The sequence below is a fragment of the Mus musculus genome, chromosome 2 (assembly GCF_000001635.26).
Source record: "Mus musculus strain C57BL/6J chromosome 2, GRCm38.p6 C57BL/6J".
Classification (NCBI taxonomy): Eukaryota; Metazoa; Chordata; class Mammalia; order Rodentia; family Muridae; genus Mus; species Mus musculus.
This window is the reverse complement of record NC_000068.7, coordinates 167,073,498-167,091,386: the sequence shown is the minus strand read 5'-3', so window position 1 is coordinate 167,091,386 and position 17,889 is coordinate 167,073,498. Positions and strand designations below refer to the sequence as shown.

The 17,889-nt window shown below is 50.0% G+C and overlaps 1 long non-coding RNA gene and 1 pseudogene across 2 annotated transcripts; both read left to right on the top strand.

The window, feature by feature from the left end:
* Gm11472 (predicted gene 11472) lies at positions 3,613–4,235 on the top strand (annotated as a pseudogene).
* On the top strand, positions 12,148–16,870 carry Gm39984. Of its 2 annotated transcripts, none has more exons than XR_866968.1 (3): positions 12,148–12,845; positions 14,749–14,857; positions 16,688–16,870. It is a non-coding gene; the product is annotated as a predicted gene, 39984 (long non-coding RNA). The 2 variants fall into 2 exon arrangements; XR_866969.1 differs by lacking the exon at positions 16,688–16,870 and having other exon boundaries at positions 12,148–12,457; positions 12,544–12,845; positions 14,749–14,944.
* The last annotated feature ends 1,019 nt before the right edge of the window (positions 16,871–17,889 follow it).

The window sequence follows — 17,889 nt, the reverse complement described above, 5'->3', positions numbered from 1 at the left end:
CCATGGCCTGAGCTTAGGGCCTGTTTGGAGACCTGGCTCTCTTGCCAGCCACAAGGGCTCCAGCAGCTGCCTGGAGAGATGCTTGTGCAGAGCTGGCTTAAAAGCCCCCAATGAATCACAGAGAGCCAGGTTTGGGTAGAATGCATATGCTCTCCCTGTGTGCACCTGCACTCTCTGTGTGTGTGCACCTAAACTCTCTGTGTGCACCTGTACTCTCTCTGTGTGCACCTGAACTCTCTCTGTGTGCACCTGAACTCTCTGTGTGCACCTGAACTCTTTCTGTATGCACCTGCACTCTGTGTGTGTGTGCACCTGAACTCTCTCTGTGTGTACCTGAACTCTCTCTGAATGCACCTGCACTCTCTGTGGGTGCACCTGCACTCTCTCTCTCTGTGCACCTGCACTCTCTGTATGCACCTGCACTCTCTCTCTCTGTATGCACCTGCACTATCTCTGTGTGCACCTGCACTCTCTCTGTGTGTGCACCTGCACTCTCTGTGTGTGCACCTGCACTCTCTGTGTGCACCTGCACTCTCTCTGTATGCACCTGCACTCTCTCTCTGTGCACCTGCACTCTCTCTGTGTGTTCACCTGCACTCTCTGTGTGCACCTGCACTCTCTCTCTCATTCTCTCTCTCTCTCTCTCTCTCTCTCTCTCTCTCTCTCTCTCTCTGTGCACCTGTACTCTCTCTGTATGCACCTGCACTCTCTCTGTGTGCACCTGCACTCTCTCTGTGTGCACCTGCATACCATTCTCTCATTCTAGATCTGGCTGTTCACCAGCTGGGAGAGGACCCTCAGAAAGGCAAAAGGGAGGCTCCCAAGACTGCCCCCCCTCCCCACTCAATGTGAAAGACTTTGGCTGTATAAATGGGAGCAAAAGAACAAATGATCCCGTTGTTAGACAGTTGGGCAATGAGCCCTGTGCCAGGCAGCAAGGAGCTACTGAATGGGAGCAGTGGGTTTGGGGGATATTCCCAGCTTCAGTTCAGCACTTTGGTTTAAGATAGCTGGGGGGTTAAAGCAGCTGAGCTCAAGTTCTATCTATACCAAATCTTTGTTGTGGGACCCAGAGCTGTAATTTTGCTTGTCTGAACCTCTTTGGATTCCTAATTTAAAATGAGGGAATGACAGTTGGTATGTGGAGTGCTGCCAGGAGCTTCAGTTAAGGCTTTAGTGTTTATCCCAAGAACAGGGATATAGTAGATGCTCAATTATGGCAGGCCTCATTGCATTATCTTTGGGTATTTTTGTTTTCTGTTGCTGTTGCTGTTGGTGGTGGTGGTGGTGGTGGTGGTGGTGGTGGTGGTGGTGGTGTGTGTAGTGCCCACAAGAGAACAGAAGAGGGCATTGGATTAGGATCCCCTGGAGCTGGAGTTACAGATGGTTGTGAGCCCCTTCCTGTGGGTGTTGAAAGCCAAATTCCAGGTTTTTTGGAAGACCAGTCAACAAACTTAACTCCTGAACCATCTCTCCAGCCTCTACCATTTATGTCATCTTCTTGGTTTTGCTTGTTGGTTTATTTGTTTGCTTTTGCGACATGGTCTCTATGTAACCCTGGCTGTCCTGGAATTCACTATGTAGACCAGGGTGGCCTCAAACTCAGAAATCCTCCTGCCTCTGCTTCTGAGTACTGAGTCTAATGTGTGAGCCACTATGCCTGGCTTGTTTTGTTTCCTTGGTTTGGTTTTTTTCAAGACAAGATTTCTCTGTGTAGCCCTGGCTGTCCTGGAACTCACTCTGTAGACCAGACTGGCCTTAAACTTAGAAATCTGCCTGCCTCTTCATCCCAAGTACTGGGATTAAAGGCGAGAACCACTACTGCCCAGCTTATTTTGTTGTTTGAGACAGGGTTTCACCATGTTGCTCTGGCTAGCTTCAAACTCAAAATACTGGCTCTGCCTCAAAAATCTAGCTGGGCACTAGCAGCTAATCCCAGCACTCAGGAGAAAGGCAGACATGGCCAGCCTGGTCTATAAAGCGAATTCCAGAACAGCCAGGGCTACACAGAGAAACAAAACAGAGCCCTAGCACTGGAGGTGTGAGCTACCACATCCTCCCTGCTGGTGGCTCTCATCAGTCATCAGTTATCCTTACTGCAGCCTGGGGTGTAAAATTGTTCCTTAGTGAGACTCTATGACCCAGGCCAAGCGCTGCACAGTGTCATCCATCCCAGAAAACACAAAACTGTTCTAGTGAGCATTTATATTTTGTTTGTTTGTTTGTTTGTTTGTTTGTTTTTCGAGACAGGGTTTCTCTGTATAGCCTTGGCTCTCCTGGAACTCACTTTGTAGACCAGGCTGGCCTGGAACTCAGAAATCCACTTGCCTCTGCCTCCCAAGTGCTGGGATTAAAGGCGTGCGCCACCACTGCCCAGCTTCTAGTGAGCATTTATTAAGCACCTCACTGCATGCTAGGCACTTCTCCAAGTGGGCTGTGCACATGCACTAACTCATTCACAGCAACAACCCGTGAGCTATCACAGAGAGATTTGCCATAATGACCAAAGCGAGATAACTAAATCCTCATCTTTCCTTCACCTCTGTCTGTCACTGTAAAACAAGTTACTCTGTCCCTCCGTGGCTCAAACAGTCGTAAACATTTACTATCTCAATTGTTTCTGGAGCTCTGCGATCTGGGAATGTCTTCACCAGTGGATTTGCAAAGGGTCTTATGTGCAGCTGATGTGCAGCCAGGGGGTGACCAGGCCTGGAGTCACTGCAGGGTGGGAGAGTGGAAATGTCCCTAAGATGATCGATCTTCCGTCCTACAAGGGATGGCTGTCTGTGAGGGGACCTCATCTAATTCTCAATTGAAAGCGTGTCCCTGTAACTGATGTTCCCCAGAGTGAATGAACCAAGGACAGAAGCCTGGGCTCTTTCTCGGACTCTTTTGTTTTGAAGAAATACATGTAGCATCCATAACTACCTCCTCCTCCTCTCCCTCCATCAAAGCCTGTCTTCCTCTGGCCTCCTGCAGCCTCTGACACTTCTCCAATTACAGCCCAGAGTCCCCCAGGTTCTAACCTCCATCTCTTGCCTAGGTAGGCTACCCCAAGGAGGTGGTAGGGGCTGGACAACTAGGACTCCAATCCTGGCTGCCTTATTTTCTAGCTGTGTGACCTCGAACAAGTGACTTCACTTCTCTGTGCTTCACGAAATTACAGCTGGATCCAGGGATTGAAGATGAGTTTAAATGTGTAGTATTTTATAAAAATCTTTGTCACACTCAGCTGACATCAGTTGCCACAGTTTGTCTCTTGCCCCCTCCATGCGGGGACTCACCTTGTCTTATTCTAGCTTGTACTCCAAGTGCCCAACACAAGACCTCACCTAGGACTCAGCTGAGCTTAATGATAGCTTCATGAATATTTATGAGATGTCCTCTCTGAGCCAAGCCCAAGGGAGACAAAGGATGCTCCCCTGGGCTCAATATGCTCATGGAGCAAGACAGTCAATCTATAAATACACAGACAAGAGAATGTGTTGTCACTAGGCACAATGAAGACCATGAAATAGGTGGGGACTGGAGACTGTGGCCCTAGAGAGACCATCAGGAAAAGCTCTTTGAGATTGTAGTAGTATAACTGAGCTGCCAAGAGAGACTTTGCCGCTCTTCCTGTAAGCGGCCAGAGGTCACCAGCCAAGATGGTTCACTACTCTCTTGACCCAGAAAACCCCACAAAATCATGCAAATCAAGAGGGTCAAACCTTCATGTTCACTTTAAGAACACCCGGGAACCTGCCCAGGCCATCAAGGGTATGCATATCCGCAAAGCCATCAAGCATATGAAGGATGTGACTTTAAAGAAGCAATGTGCGCTGTTCCAGCGGTATAATGGTGGAGTCGGTAGGTGCGCCCAGGCCAAACAGTGGGGCTGGGCACAGGCACGGTGGCCAAAAAAAGAGTGCTGAATTTTTACTGCGCATGCTTAAAAATGCCGAGAGTAACGCTGAACTTAAGGGTTTAGATGTAGATTCTCTGGTCATTGAACACATCCAGGTGAACAAGGCACCTAAGATGCGCCGACGAACCTACAGAGCTCATGACCGGATTAACCCATACATGAGCTCCCCCTGCCACACTGAGATGATCCTCACTGAGAAGGAACAGATCGTTCCAAAGCCAGAAGAGGAGGCTGCACAGAAGGAAAAGATATCCCAGAAGGAACTGAAGAAACAAAAACTCATGGCCCGGGAATAAATGCAGCATAAAATAAATGCAGATAAAGTTAAGAGAGAGAGAGAGAGAGAGAGAGAGAGAGTTTGCCACTACAGAGAAGCAGGGAGAACAGCCTAGGGCAGAGTCCAGCAAGTGCAAAGGTCCTGAGGCAGGAATGCTCTGTGAAGCAAGCCAGTGTGGCTGCAGGGATGGATGAGGGGAAGGGTAGGGTCAGAAGTCGGAGAGGCCGGGGAGTCCATCAAGTTGCCTCTGACAAGGTAAACTGCCTCCAGCTCTCTCCAAACCATGGGCTGTGATGGCTGGAACCTAGGCCACGGGAGGAGTCCCTCATTCTGAGTCTCAGCCTCAAGTCAGAGGCAGCTGCCCCGTTGGCAGCACACGAGGATCGCCTGCGTGGCTCGGAGGGCAATTGCTGCCATCCATCCTTGTCTGGACTCCTCGAGTCAGACTCTAGGCCCGATTAATATAAATGAGGCCCTTTGCTGACTCAATTTCCGAAGGAGTGCAGACAGTCAAGATCCCAATTCCAGGAAACGTGGAATTTACATAATGAAAATTAAAAGAGAAACTTGGGAGCGACTCCTTAAGTGCTGCCTGGACAGGAGCGCCAGGGCCTGGCGTCTGGCAGAAGATGGATGAAGGTGCTGCCAAGGGCTGCCGGGAGCTGCAGACCCCTCCTTCCCTCAAAAGCAGAGCCATGATAACACCTCACTTTCATCAGTTCTCGCCATCCCCGCTCTGAAACCTACCTTATCAACGTCCTATCCCTCGTTTCACCCTTGTGGGCAGGCAGCGCCATGTCTGTCATTTATTGGTGGGGAAACCGAGGCTTGAATCATAGGAACACTTGTTGAGGTCACACAGCAAGACCTTGGACGCGCTTGATTGAATAAGCAGAGGTCTCCTCCCCCTCGAGTGGTCATAAGAAAAACAAGAGTCCTGACACGTGATCAGCCTGGACTCTTGTCTCTTTCTTTATTGCCTAGGCGGTAGGGATGGAACCCCAGGCTTCACACATGTTAGCAAGTGCTCTACTCCCCTCCCCCCCCCCCAAAAAAAACCCACCTCCACCCCCAGCCACATCCCAGTTCCTGATGTTTGGGTTTGGGTTCCTGTCTCTTGTTCTGTTTTGAGGCAGGGTACCTTGTAGCCCATTCAGATCTCACACTTACCGAGTAGCTGGACTTGAACTTTTGATCCTCCTGCCTCAGCTTCCAAGTGCAGTAATATCAAGTAGGAACAACTACACCCTGCTCAATGTTTTGTCTTTTTTTCTTCCTCTTCTTCTTCTTCTTCTTCTTCTTCTTCTTCTTCTTCTTCTTCTTCTTCTTCTTCTTCTTCTTCTTCTTCTTCTTCTTCTCCTCCTCCTCCTCCTCCTCCTCCTCCTCCTCCTCCTCCTCCTCCTCCTCCTCCTCCTCCTCCTCCTCCTCCTCCTCCTCCTCCTTCTTCTTCTTCCAGTTTTCGTTCTTTCCAAGACAAAGCTTCTCTGTGGCACTCAGACTGTACTGGAACTAGTTCTGTAGACCAGACTAGCCTCTAATGCAGAGCACTAGTTCTGTAGACCAGACTAGCCTCTAATGCAGAGCACTAGTTCTGTAGACCAGGCTAGCCTCTAATGCAGAGCACTAGTTCTGTAGACCAGGCTAGCCTCTAATGCAGAGCACTAGTTCTGTAGACCAGGCTAGCCTCTAATGCAGAGCACTAGTTCTATAGACCAGGCTAGCCTCTAATGCAGAGCACTAGTTCTGTAGACCAGGCTAGCCTCTAATGCAGAGCTCCCGTCTGTCTCTGCTAGGGTAAAGGTGTGCACCGCCATGGCCAGGCTGTCTCCTCTCAAAGGAACAAAATGTGCTCTGCTGTGTTTGGATTCTGGTCATGTGCTTCTAGCTAAGGTGCTGGAAGCAGGCCCGTCTCCCTCCCGGGACTCAGCCAGTGTGACATGAGTGATGTGTCTGTCTCAGATTCATCAACAAACGCACAGAAGACCCAGGGAACTCCAGATCACTAACATCGATGTCAATGGTACTTTCAGAGTCATCAGTGCCAGCACAAAAGCCTCCGGAGAACCAAATACCAGCATCAGAGGACAGGGTGATGATATTAAGGAGGAAAGTGTGAAGCTCTGGGCTCAGTCCCCCCATGCCTGGAATCCCAGCACCAGGAAGACAGAAACAGAGAGATCAGAAGTTTAGGACCGCCAGGCGTTGGTGGCACACGCCTTTAATCCCAGCACTCGGGAGGCAGAGGCAGTCAAAAAAAAAAAAAAAAAAAAAAAAAGAAGAAGAAGAAGAAGAAGTAGTAGTAGTAGTAGTAGTTCAGGACCATTCTCTGCTTAATAGTAAGTTCAAGGCCAGCCTGGGCTATGTAAGACCCTATCTTTAGCAGCTAGAGAGATGGATCAGCAGTTAAGAGCACTGGCTGCTGTTCCAGAGGACCAGGGTTCGATTCCCAGCACCCACTTGTAACTCCAGTTCCAGGGCAGCAGATGTCCTCTGGCTTTTGAGGATACCTGGACACATGTGGATCACAGAAGCTCACAGAAGCACACACCTATACATATAAATAAAAATGAGTAAATCTTTTTAAATTGTTTGTTAATAATTGTATGTACTTTTATGCATATTGGCAATTTGCCTGAATGGTTGTTTTGTTTGGTTTTTGGTTTTTAGTTTTTCGAGACAGGGTTTCTCTGTGTAGCCCTGGCTGTCCTGGAACTCACTCTGTAGACCAGGCTGGCCTCGAACTCAGAAATCTTCCTGCCTCTGCCTCCCAAGTGCTGGGATTAAAGGCGTGCGCATTTGGAGCTGAGATGAAAGGATGGACCATGTAGAGACTGCCATATCCAGGGATCCACCCCATAATCAGCATCCAAACGCTGACACCATTGCATACACTAGCAAGATTTTATCGAAAGGACCCAGATGTAGCTGTCTCTTGTGAGACTATGCCGGGGCCTAGCAAACACAGAAGTGGATGCTCACAGTCAGCTAACGGATGGATCACAGGGCTCCCAATGGAGGAGCTAGAGAAAGTACCCAAGGAGCTAAAGGGATCTGCAACCCTATAGGTGGAACAACATTATGAACTAACCAGTACCCCGGAGCTCTTGACTCTAGCTGCATATGTATCAAAAGATGGCCTAGTCGGCCATCACTGGAAAGAGAGGCCCATTGGACACGCAAACTTTATATGCCCCAGTACAGGGGAACGCCAGGGCCAAAAAGGGGGAGTGGGTGGGTAGGGGAGTGGGGGTGGGTGGGTATGGGGGACTTTTGGTATAGCATTGGAAATGTAAATGAGCTAAATACCTAATAAAAAATGGAAAAAAATAAATAAATAAAGGCGTGCGCCACCATGCCCGGCTAATTTGCCTGAATGTTATTCTGTGCATCACACATAGTCATGTCTGTGGAGGTCAGAAGAAGGCATCAGATCCCTTGGAACTGGAGTTACAGATGGTTGTGAGCCACTATGTGAGTGCTGGGAACTGAACCTGGGTGTTCTGGAAGAGCAGCCAGTACTCTAAATTGTTCCAGCTCCATTGTTTCTGTGCATCTGTTGGTTTGTGACTTAGTTTCAAGTTGCCTAGGCTGGCTTCAAACTCAATAGGTAGTTACGAATTGCTGCCTCTGCCATCCAAGGACCAGTACTAGATATGACCCACCATGCCCAACAGTTTAAAGATATCCATGTGTTTTTGAGTATCAGTCACAACCAAAAGATCCCGAATACACATAGGTGTGTGGTAAATAGGCATGTCTGACTGTGCTTGCTCGCAGATACATAAAGGCCACTGAGTTGTCTAGCTCCATCACCACCCATAAGCATCGCTGTCTCCCCACCCCGCCCGGCCCCGCCCCTGCCTGCTTTCTTCCCTGGAAGTCGATGCAGTCTGAAATGATCTAATAGCACTCTGCACGCTCCCTTCAATCACTTTTAATGTCACCCTACCTTGGTTTCTGTCTCACTGCTGTGCTGGCCTCTGGAACCCTGCCTGACACACAGTAGGTGTTCAATAGATGTTTGCCAAAAGGATGAGAGAAGCCGGAGAGTGAGGCTCCTTGAAATGAGGAGTACCCTACTGCCCCTAGCCTCAAGCCAAATGTAAGTCCATCTAGAAAAGTGAAGAGCAAGGCTGAGGGCAGATGGTTCATCTGGGAAGCACCTGCTGACAAGCATGAGGACCTGAGTTCAAATCCCCAGCACCTACATAAGAAAGTCAGATCAAAGTTAAGGGCTGGGGAAGCAGACTATAGGACCCCAAGGGAGCTCAACCGCCAACCAATCAGAGAGCCCAGTCAGAGGATCTGTCTTGAAAATTAAGGTGGAGGATTAGAGACATGGTTCAGTGGCTTAGAGCATTGGTTGTTCTCACAGAGACCTGGGCTCAATTCCAAACATCCACATGGTTTGGAGTGTTTCAGGATATGATGGCCTCTTCTGGTCTCTGTGGGCACCCGGCATGTGGTACACATACACAAGTAGGGGGAAACACTCATGCGTACAAGATAAGTAAACCTAATTTTACATGCACACACACACATATGCAGACACACACACCACATAAGGAACAACTAAGGAAGCAAGGAAGACACCTGATGTGAAGACACACTCTGACCCCCACATGCACACACATGCACACACATGCACACACATGCACACATATGCATGGCCACCCTCACACAAAGAACTAAAGAGAGCCAAGCTTGGTGGCACACACCAGTGACATCAACTCTCCAGAGGTTGAGCCAGAAGGACGGAGAGTTCGAGGACAGCCTGAGTTGCTTAGTAAAATTCTGTCTCCAAAAACAAAACTAAAATGGACACAGGGGGCACAATGTAAGCTACGGTCCAGTGCCATGGGGTCCCCACAGGAGCCTTAGGGTGCCACTACTGGCCATCCTTGCTTTATGTGGAGGGAAATAGGCACAGAGAGGTTAAGTCATTTGCTCAAGACGCCAGAGCACAGGAGTAGCCAAGCTGACACCCAGACACCCTGGCTACAGAGAGACACAAACACATACACACTCAGAGACACACACAGACCCACATGCATACACAGACACACAGACACACACAGAAACACACACACACGCAGACATACAAACACACTCACACAGGCACACAGACACACATAGATACACACAGAAATATACTCACACAAGCACAGATATAGACATACAAGCACACTCATACAGGCACATATACACCACACACACACACACACACACACACACACTCTAGAGCACTGTAAGGAATGAGAACATCTTGCCCCACCATGCGTGTCTGTGGCCCCTCCCTGCCAGCTACTGCCCTCACTTCCCAGTCTGCAGCAAACTTGCGTCCTTGGTGATGCAGGAAGCTGCTGTAGGCTGCCCAGTTGTCATGGTGATGGCCAGCAGCCCCTGTAAACAGTCTCCCTTACTGCCTGCCTGGCTGGCTCATGTTGTGACCCTCTGAAGTTGACCCTATCTGGGTGGCCTGTGGGCTGGTGGCCTGCTTGTCTGTTCTGTTGCCACCTGTGCTGGTACTGGGGCACGGGAGGTGTAGAAACAGAAAGCCGGGGTCCCTCCCTTCCTTCCTTCCTTCCTGTCCCCTTCTTGGCTGGTGACCTTCCCTTCCCCAGGTGTCTATCACAATGTGGCCACAGGAGTAAAAACGTTCCCTTCTTCTATCCTTTCTCCCTCCCTCTCTCCCTCCCTCCTTCCTTTCCTCCTGCCCTCTCCTTCAGCATGTGCCACATAATGGTCCGGATACTGGGAACACAACCATGGCCAGGGGAGACCAGCCTCTAGAATAAGACAACAGCGTCAGAGAAGAAAGGGTATGCAGGTCAGGGCTGCTCTTCCTGGGCTAGGGAGGGAGGGCCCCCTCAGCCAGTCAAGCTGAATGAAAAGGCAGAGACGCATAAAAAGAACCAGCGTCTAGGGAACAAAGGTGACTGACATGCAAAGGCCCTGAGGCAGCCATAACTTGGCCCAGACAGAAGGGCTTTCCTTCAGAATGACACCTCTAACTCTCAGCCGCTACAGGTGAAGAAAACATGAACAGAGGCGTGGGGGGCATTGCTCAGGACCACAGGAGATAACCACAGCCACACCTGATGCAGGTACAACTTCCTGCCTGTGGCGTGGCCACCCTCAGCCCTGGCGTCTTATCTGCTTTCACTTAAGAGACGGTGAAAGAACAAACAGAACAAGTGCCAGAGCTTCAGTGTGACCTCTCGCCCCTACGAGAGAAGGCAGAGACAGAAACAGAAAGATCCATATTTAAGGGCCAACAAGATGGCTTAGGAGGTAAAGGTGCTTGCTGCCAACCCTCACAGTCTGAGTTGGATCCCCAGGACTCACATGGCAGAAGGAAAGAATAACCTCTGAGTGTTAGCCTCTGACCATCACGCCTGAACCGTGACAAATGCATGTGTTAGCTCTCTCTCTCTCAATGTAATTTCAAAACTTTAAAGGAATAACGGCCCCTGTCTGAGGTCATATGACTTTTGCCTGGTCAGCCCATGGCCCCAACTCTCAGCTGATGTGCTTCAGTGACAGAGTAACTTGGCCCAGAGCCCCCAGGAATGGGGACAGTGTTGGGTCAGACCCCTCCTTGTGGGCTTTATGAAAATGTAAACTGGCCACCGCAAGGTGTTTAGATTTTTCAAACCAAGCCATACCTTTTCCATGAACGGATTTTTAACACATTGACTCAGCTGGGTGTGATCCCAGTACCCAGGAGGCTTAGGCAGGTGAGTTGCCATGAGAGAACTGCTAGCCTGTGTTAAAAGTGAGTTCTGGGCCAGCCTGGGCTACTGAGCAAGACTCTGCCTCAAAAACAAAAACAAAAGTCAATCAATTATTTAGTTAAAATAAAATGTTGATTCGAGGGTCATTTTGCACTGTGGCAGTCAGATGAGGGGCATTAGATGTTCTGAGCTGAGACCTGTGCACACAGCCAGCTCTGATCCTGCAGGCCCACCTCCTCAGCACTTTTGAATCTACTAGAGGGGAGAGGAAAATGATCGCAAGCCTGGTACCCACTTTGTATCAGAAAGGCTTTATATAAAGCAGCTGTCTCTTGTCACTGTTCACCACAGGCCCTGGAGCCTGAACCTCACCCGTCACCCTTGGGCCATGCTCTGGACGGGAATCCGGGACTTCATTTTCTTTTGCTCATTTACAGGGCATGTAGGCTGGTGACCCGGTCATGGAAATCGGGACTGGTGGAGCAAGGTCAGTTGGATATTGCTAATACTGGAGAGCAAGCAGGGATGTAACAGGAGAAACAGGGAGAGAGTGGAAGGCGGGGCAAGGGCTCTGGGCCTGCTTCCCAGACCCAGGCTGCACGCAGGTGTCTGCCAACACTGCCTGGAATCTAGGGAGGGCACACCCAGGAGAGAAGCCTGTGGCATCTTTGAATCGCAGTGCCAAATGCCTGGGCCTGGTTCCTCTCCCGGCGATCCAATTACTAAATGCAGTAGCATTCTTGAAAAAATGTCTTTCCTCTTATGTAATGCGGCCGTGACAAACGTGGAGCAGATGGTGCGGCGACAGGCTTCCCGCAACCCTATCCTTCCAAATTAATGTATGGGCATTTAAATGAGCCCAGGAATACAGGAGGGACGGGCCACTTAAGGGGCTGACTAGGCTTCCCCCTCAATGTTTGAGGGATGTTAATGACCTGCGTTACATTGGGGCTGAGTTCACTGTAAATCATTGGTTAGAACATACCTGGTTTGGACCCCCTGGAGACACACCATGAAGCCTCCCCAAAGCTGGAAAAGGAGGCGCCTCCTCTATTCTTTATGTCATTCTCCACCAAACTCTTAGATTATCTTTGAGAATGTGGACATCTCTCCCTGCCTCCCATGGGGAAATGGTTTAGTCACAAACTGTGTCAACTGCTGGCAGTCAGCTCGTCCACCCCTCCCCCCCCCCTCAGCCTTCCTTCCCCAGGGATGAGATCATGTTGTTTGGAGGCGGTTTTAACTGAAGAACGCTAGGGATGTGCAAAGCCGTCCTCAGAAATCTCCTTCCTCATCACAGGCTGTACCCTGTGGGATGGGCGGAGACCGGAGGCCAGGTGCAGGTCCCAGGCTCATCCTAGGGTCAAGTTCCCGGCCCCCAGCTCAGACCTGACACACTGGGAGGCTGGACTGCTGGGTTGCACAACCAGCTGGCCTTAGGAGTTCAGACCTGGGAGAGCTCTGAAATGTCTCTGTTCTGATAGGGAAACTGAGGCTCAGAGAAGGAAAGCGGTCTGCTCAGGCTCAGATGGACAGGTATGACAGAGGCTGGCGAACCCACTGCTCTCCCTGAAGCTGCCATTGCCTGGAACCTGTCCACCCACCATCCCCCCTTCTTCTAGTCTCAGGACCCTGAATCTCTACTGGGAATCAAACCTTCTCCACCCTCGGGACAGGTGGTTCAAGTAAAACAATCGGCTTCCTGCTCATCCAAGGGCACCCACCTGGCTCAGTCCTAACCAATCAGAACAGTTCATTCCTCCCTCTTACCCAACTGGTTCAGGTTGGTAGGTAATGACTCCGTGGGCGGGGCAGCAGGTATTCACTTCCGGTTTAACTGGGGTCGTTAATATAAGGCAGTTCTTCTTGTGCTCTCGGCTGGAGGGAACAACACCCAGGGGGCAGCCACCTCTGCCACTATCAGGTGACTGACTACCCAAGAATGGAAGGCACACAGGAAGCTCATGGCCAAGGGAAAGTGATACAGCAGGCTTTGACTGGAAAAATCCCGGGAGCGAGCTGGACCTGCAAGCTGGCCGGAGATTGCTCGACTCCACGGACTAGTACATTCTCCCTTGTGCTGAAGTCGGTTGAGTTCTGTCACTCGCCCGCAAAAGGGGGTTCAGCTACGAAACAAGGCTCCAAAACAGGGTGCTGAGGGACCCTCTCTCCATACCCAGAATGTCCCCCAACTCCCTGTCACACAGCACCAACATACTTTACAGGCAGTACTCATGAGGGGAGTTCCCAACTGATGGCCCATGGCCATTTTGTGTGCCCCTGCAGCCTGCTTCCTCCTTGGCCTTGGTCAGGAGCGCAGGCACGTTATTTTCAAACTCAGCTTTGTCCAGCATCCCCTGCCCTGAGGCTGTACCCAACATATCCTATCACTTTCCTGGGCCTGGCTTGCTTGCTTGCTTCTTTTTCTTTCTTTCTTTCTTTCTTTCTTTCTTTCTTTCTTTCTTTCTTTCTTTCTTTCTTTCTCTCTCTCTCTCTCTCTCTCTCTCTCTCTCTCTCTCTCTCTCTTTCTCACACTCTCTTTATTTATACATGTGGTTTTCTTTTCCTTTGTCACATAGCCTCATGTAGCCAAGGCTAGCCTTCAGCTTCTAACCTTCCGGCAGTGAGATTTTACAGGCAAGCTGGCTGGCTTCATGTCTCTGTAACCACATTGTGGGATGGGGGAAAGCACCTGTCCTGCCAGCTGATTAAAGGAATTGAAACAGGGGCCACCACTGCTAGATATGACAATAGTGTCTCTTAGCAGGTGTTCCAGCCCGAGCCACAGAGTGGACTCTTCTTAGAGTCCACTTGAGAAAGGATACCCTTCACAGGAAAACAAAAACCAATGGAGACAGGGAGTCTGCCCTGGGGTGCGTGGGACCTCCCCTGCCGGCCCTTGCCGTTGCAGGTGCTTGCTCAGTTCCTTTGCCCAGCCCCTGATCCCAGACTGGCACACAGGTGTGAAGAGATACCCATCCAGTGACTCACACTGCCCGAGTGGGGACAGTATGAGTCCTGGCTTAGGCACGAGGATCAAGTAACGGCAACTCAAGCCAGTTCCAGACCAGGCCAGGGACAGCTGGATGGATGTGCCTCTCTCATAGGCATCTCAGGCTCCCTGATCAAACCCCGAACTGCCGCCCAGTCTCCATCTAACCCCAACCCTTCCCTCACCCACGCCCACCAGAGCCCCTGATAGGGAGCTGTGAGTTGAGGTGTTCAGCAGGTGTTACTCAGAGTACCTAGGGATCTGGCAAGAACTGGGGGTCATCGGGCAAAAATACCTCACAAGTCAGAAAGGCCAGGAACAAAAGAGCCAATGTCACATGGTGCCATTCATACAATTGGTAAATGCACCATTTAGGGCTGGTTGGGTCAGAGGACCAAGGGAAGGGTAAGTCTAACAGGGACAGGGTTTCTTTTGGATGGGAGCAATGCTGTTCCAAAAGGACATTCTCGTGGGTGGTTTGAATAAGAATGGCCCACACAGGCTCCTGTAGTTGAATGTTTGGTTCCCAGTTGGTTGAAGTGCTTAGGAAGGATTAAGAGGTGTGGCCTTGTTGGGGAAGGCGTGTCACTGGGGGTGGGCTTTGAAATTTCAAAAGCCCATGCTAGGCCCTGTCTCTTTCTCTCTGTCTTTCTGTCTCTTCCCCTTTCTCCTCTCTGCTACCTGCAGATAAGATGTAAGCTCTCAGTCACTGCTCCCGTGCATGCAGCCCTGGTCCCTGCCATGACAGCCATAGACTCCCCCTTCGACACTGTAAACAAGCCCCCGTTACATGGTTTCTTTTATAAGCTGCCTTGGTCATAGTATCTCTTTACAGCAACAGACAGTGGCTAAAGCAAGCCTAGTGATGCTTACAGAGTTGGTTGGCATGCAGGATGGACCTAACAGTGCTCTGGTATGCAGAACCAAATGGCAGTTGTTCATGGGTAAGCAGCGTGGTGCGTGCCTGAGTGGGATATCATTGAGGGTGACATGGCACAGCTGACTCCCAGGAACAGAGACTTCTTTTGCTGCCTGAAGCCTCTCTTGGCTTTTCTTTTTTCTTTTCTTTTTTTATTTTTTTAAGATTTATTTATTTATTTACTGTAGCTGTCTTCAGACACATCAGAAAAGGGCATCAGATCTCATTACAGATGGTTGTGAGCCACCATGTGGTTGCTGGGATTTGAACTCAGGACCTTCAGAAGAGCAGTCAGTGCTCTTGCAAGCTGAGCCATCTCTCTAGCTCCTCTCTTGGCTTTTCAGTCATCTAGGGGTGAGCCTTACCAGGGTTTGGTGGATCCTGGTCGCCTAACAGTCACTAGCTTCCTGCTAGACGAAGAAGAGAATACTCATCTTTTTAAAAAAGTTTTTTTTTCATATATATGAGTAGCTGTTTTCAGACACACCAAAAGAGGACATAGGATCCCATTATAGATGGCTATAATTCCCATGTGGTTGCTGGGAATTGAACTCAGGGCCTACTGGAAGAGCAGTCAGTGCTCTTAACCACTCTCCGGCCCCCATGCTCAGCATCTTGAGAAGCCAAGATGTCTGGCTGTATTTGTATGGTTTCCTTGTTTTATTTTGTTTTGAGGCAGGGTCTCCGGTAGGCTAAACTGAGCTCAGACCCACTGACGATGATATCTGTGATGTTCCAATTGTTAACTTCAGGAAGTCACCGGGAGATGGACCTCTGGGCATGCCTGTGACAAGTAATCTTGGTTAGGTTACTTGAGGTAGGATGACCTACCTGCTATGGATGGCACTGAGTTGGGACACTGGACTGTATGAAAAAAAAGAGAAACATAAGCAGAAGTATTCATTCATTCATTCATTGCTGTCTGCTTCCTGGATGTGAATGAGATGTGACCAGCTGCCACTGGTTCCTGCAATAGGAAAAGTGAAACAACCTGGAAACTCTGATTCTAATCCCCGGGGCCTGAGTGCTAGTGTCACAGGTGTGGGGAGGAGCCTGAGTGCTAGAGTCACAGGTGTGGGGAGAAGCCTGAGTGCTAGAATCACAGGTGTGGGGCGGGGCCTGAGTGCTAGAGTCACAGGTGTGGGGAGGAGCCTGAGTGCTAGAGTCACAGGTGTGGGGAGGAGCCTGAGTGCTAGAGTCACAGGTGTGGGGCGGGGCCTGAGTGCTAGGGTCACAGGTGTGGGTTGGGGCCTGAGTGCTAGAGTCACAGCTGTGGGGAGGAGCCTGAGTGCTAGGGTCACAGGTGTGGGGCGGGGCCTGGGTACTAGAGTCACAGGTGTGGGGCAGGGCCTGAGTGCCAGAGTCACAGCTGTGGGGAGGAGCCTGAGTGCTAGAGTCACAGCTGTGGGGAGGAGCCTGAGTGCTAGAGTCACAGCTGTGGGGAGGAGCCTGAGTGCTAGATCACAGGTGTGGGGCGGGGCCTGAGTGCTAGGGTCACAGGTGTGGGGTGGGGCCTGAGTGCTAGAGTCACAGGTGTGGGGCGGGGCCTGAGTGCTAGAGTCACAGCTGTGGGGAGGAGCCTGAGTGCTAGGGTCACAGGTGTGGGGCAGGGCCTGGGTACTAGAGTCACAGATGTGGGGCAGGGCCTGAGTGCTAAAGTCACAGCTGTGGGGCGAGGCCTGAGTGCCAGAGTCACAGATGTGGGGCGGGACCTGAGTGCTAGAGTCACAGGTGTGGGGTGGGGCCTGAGTGCTAGAGTCACAGGTGTGGAGAGGGGCCTGAGTACTAGAGTCACAGGTGTGGAACGCTAATGCTGGCTACTCCATCTTTTATTTACCCTTTGTTATTGAGACAGGCGGGGCCTCAGTCTTTCTCTATAGCTAAGGATGACCTTGAATTTCTGATCCTTCTGAGCACACCTGGTTTGTCTGCTATTGGAATGGAACCCACACTTCCTGCTCTCCGGGCAAGTTCTCCATCATCTGAGCCACATCCTGAACTCCATTCACTTATAACTGTAATAAACATTTCCTCTTTACAGGTTTGTTTCTGCTTTTCACCATGTAGATTATTAGTATCGCCGGTCAAACCCTTGTGAAGAAGACTTCGATATTTAGGTCAGGGTCTTACCCTTGTACAAATTAGGGACAAGTTCCTAGAACATTTCATGGTTCTAGGTCAGTATGGCTGTTAACTTCTGTTCCCTGTCAACTCAGCACAAAGACCTGGAAGACATTATCCAAAGTTGACAATCACAGTCAGCAGCTCCAAAAATGTGTACTATACCTATACAGGCATATATATTTCCATTTATATGAAAAAGTCAATAATAGGGGCTGGAGAGATGGCTTAGTCAGTTAAGAGCACTGACTGCTCTTCCAGAGGTCCTAAGTTCATTCCCAGCAACCACATGGTGGCTCACAACCATGTGAAATGTGATCCAATGCCCTCATCTGGTGTGTGTGGAGAGAGCAACAGTGCACTCACATACATAAAATAAATCTTTAAACAAAAATTAAAATGTCAATAATCATGGTGTGTTAGGCAGTGACCATAACAACAGCCTTTCTAGATTCTGCAGTCATCTGGACAAAGTATACAGTTTATCCTGCAATCTAAGTTTCTGTTTAACATAAATGTATTCGGGGCTAACAAGTCAAGGACTTGTAGCTCAAGTCTGGAAATCTGGGTTTGATCCCAGAACCCATGGGGGGCAGGAGCAAAATGACTCCTAAAAGTTGTCTTCTGACCTCTTGGTGTGCACACCAGTGCATGTCCATGCACACAAGAACAGGCACAAGTGTGCACATGAAAATGCTGTGTGCACATGCACAGAAACACACACACATGGCCAACTTTATGTAAGCAAACGGAACAGTGTGCCCAAGGGCACATTTCACTTTATCTCAGTTACATCTCGAAACAAAAGCCCTGCTTATGAACTGGTGGAAGGAGCCTGAGCCATAGGCAGGCTGTGTGGTCTCCTCCATGCAGAGGGAGGACACAGCAGGCCACCTGGGGCTGGCCAGACTCTGATCTTGATAGTAGACCTCTGAC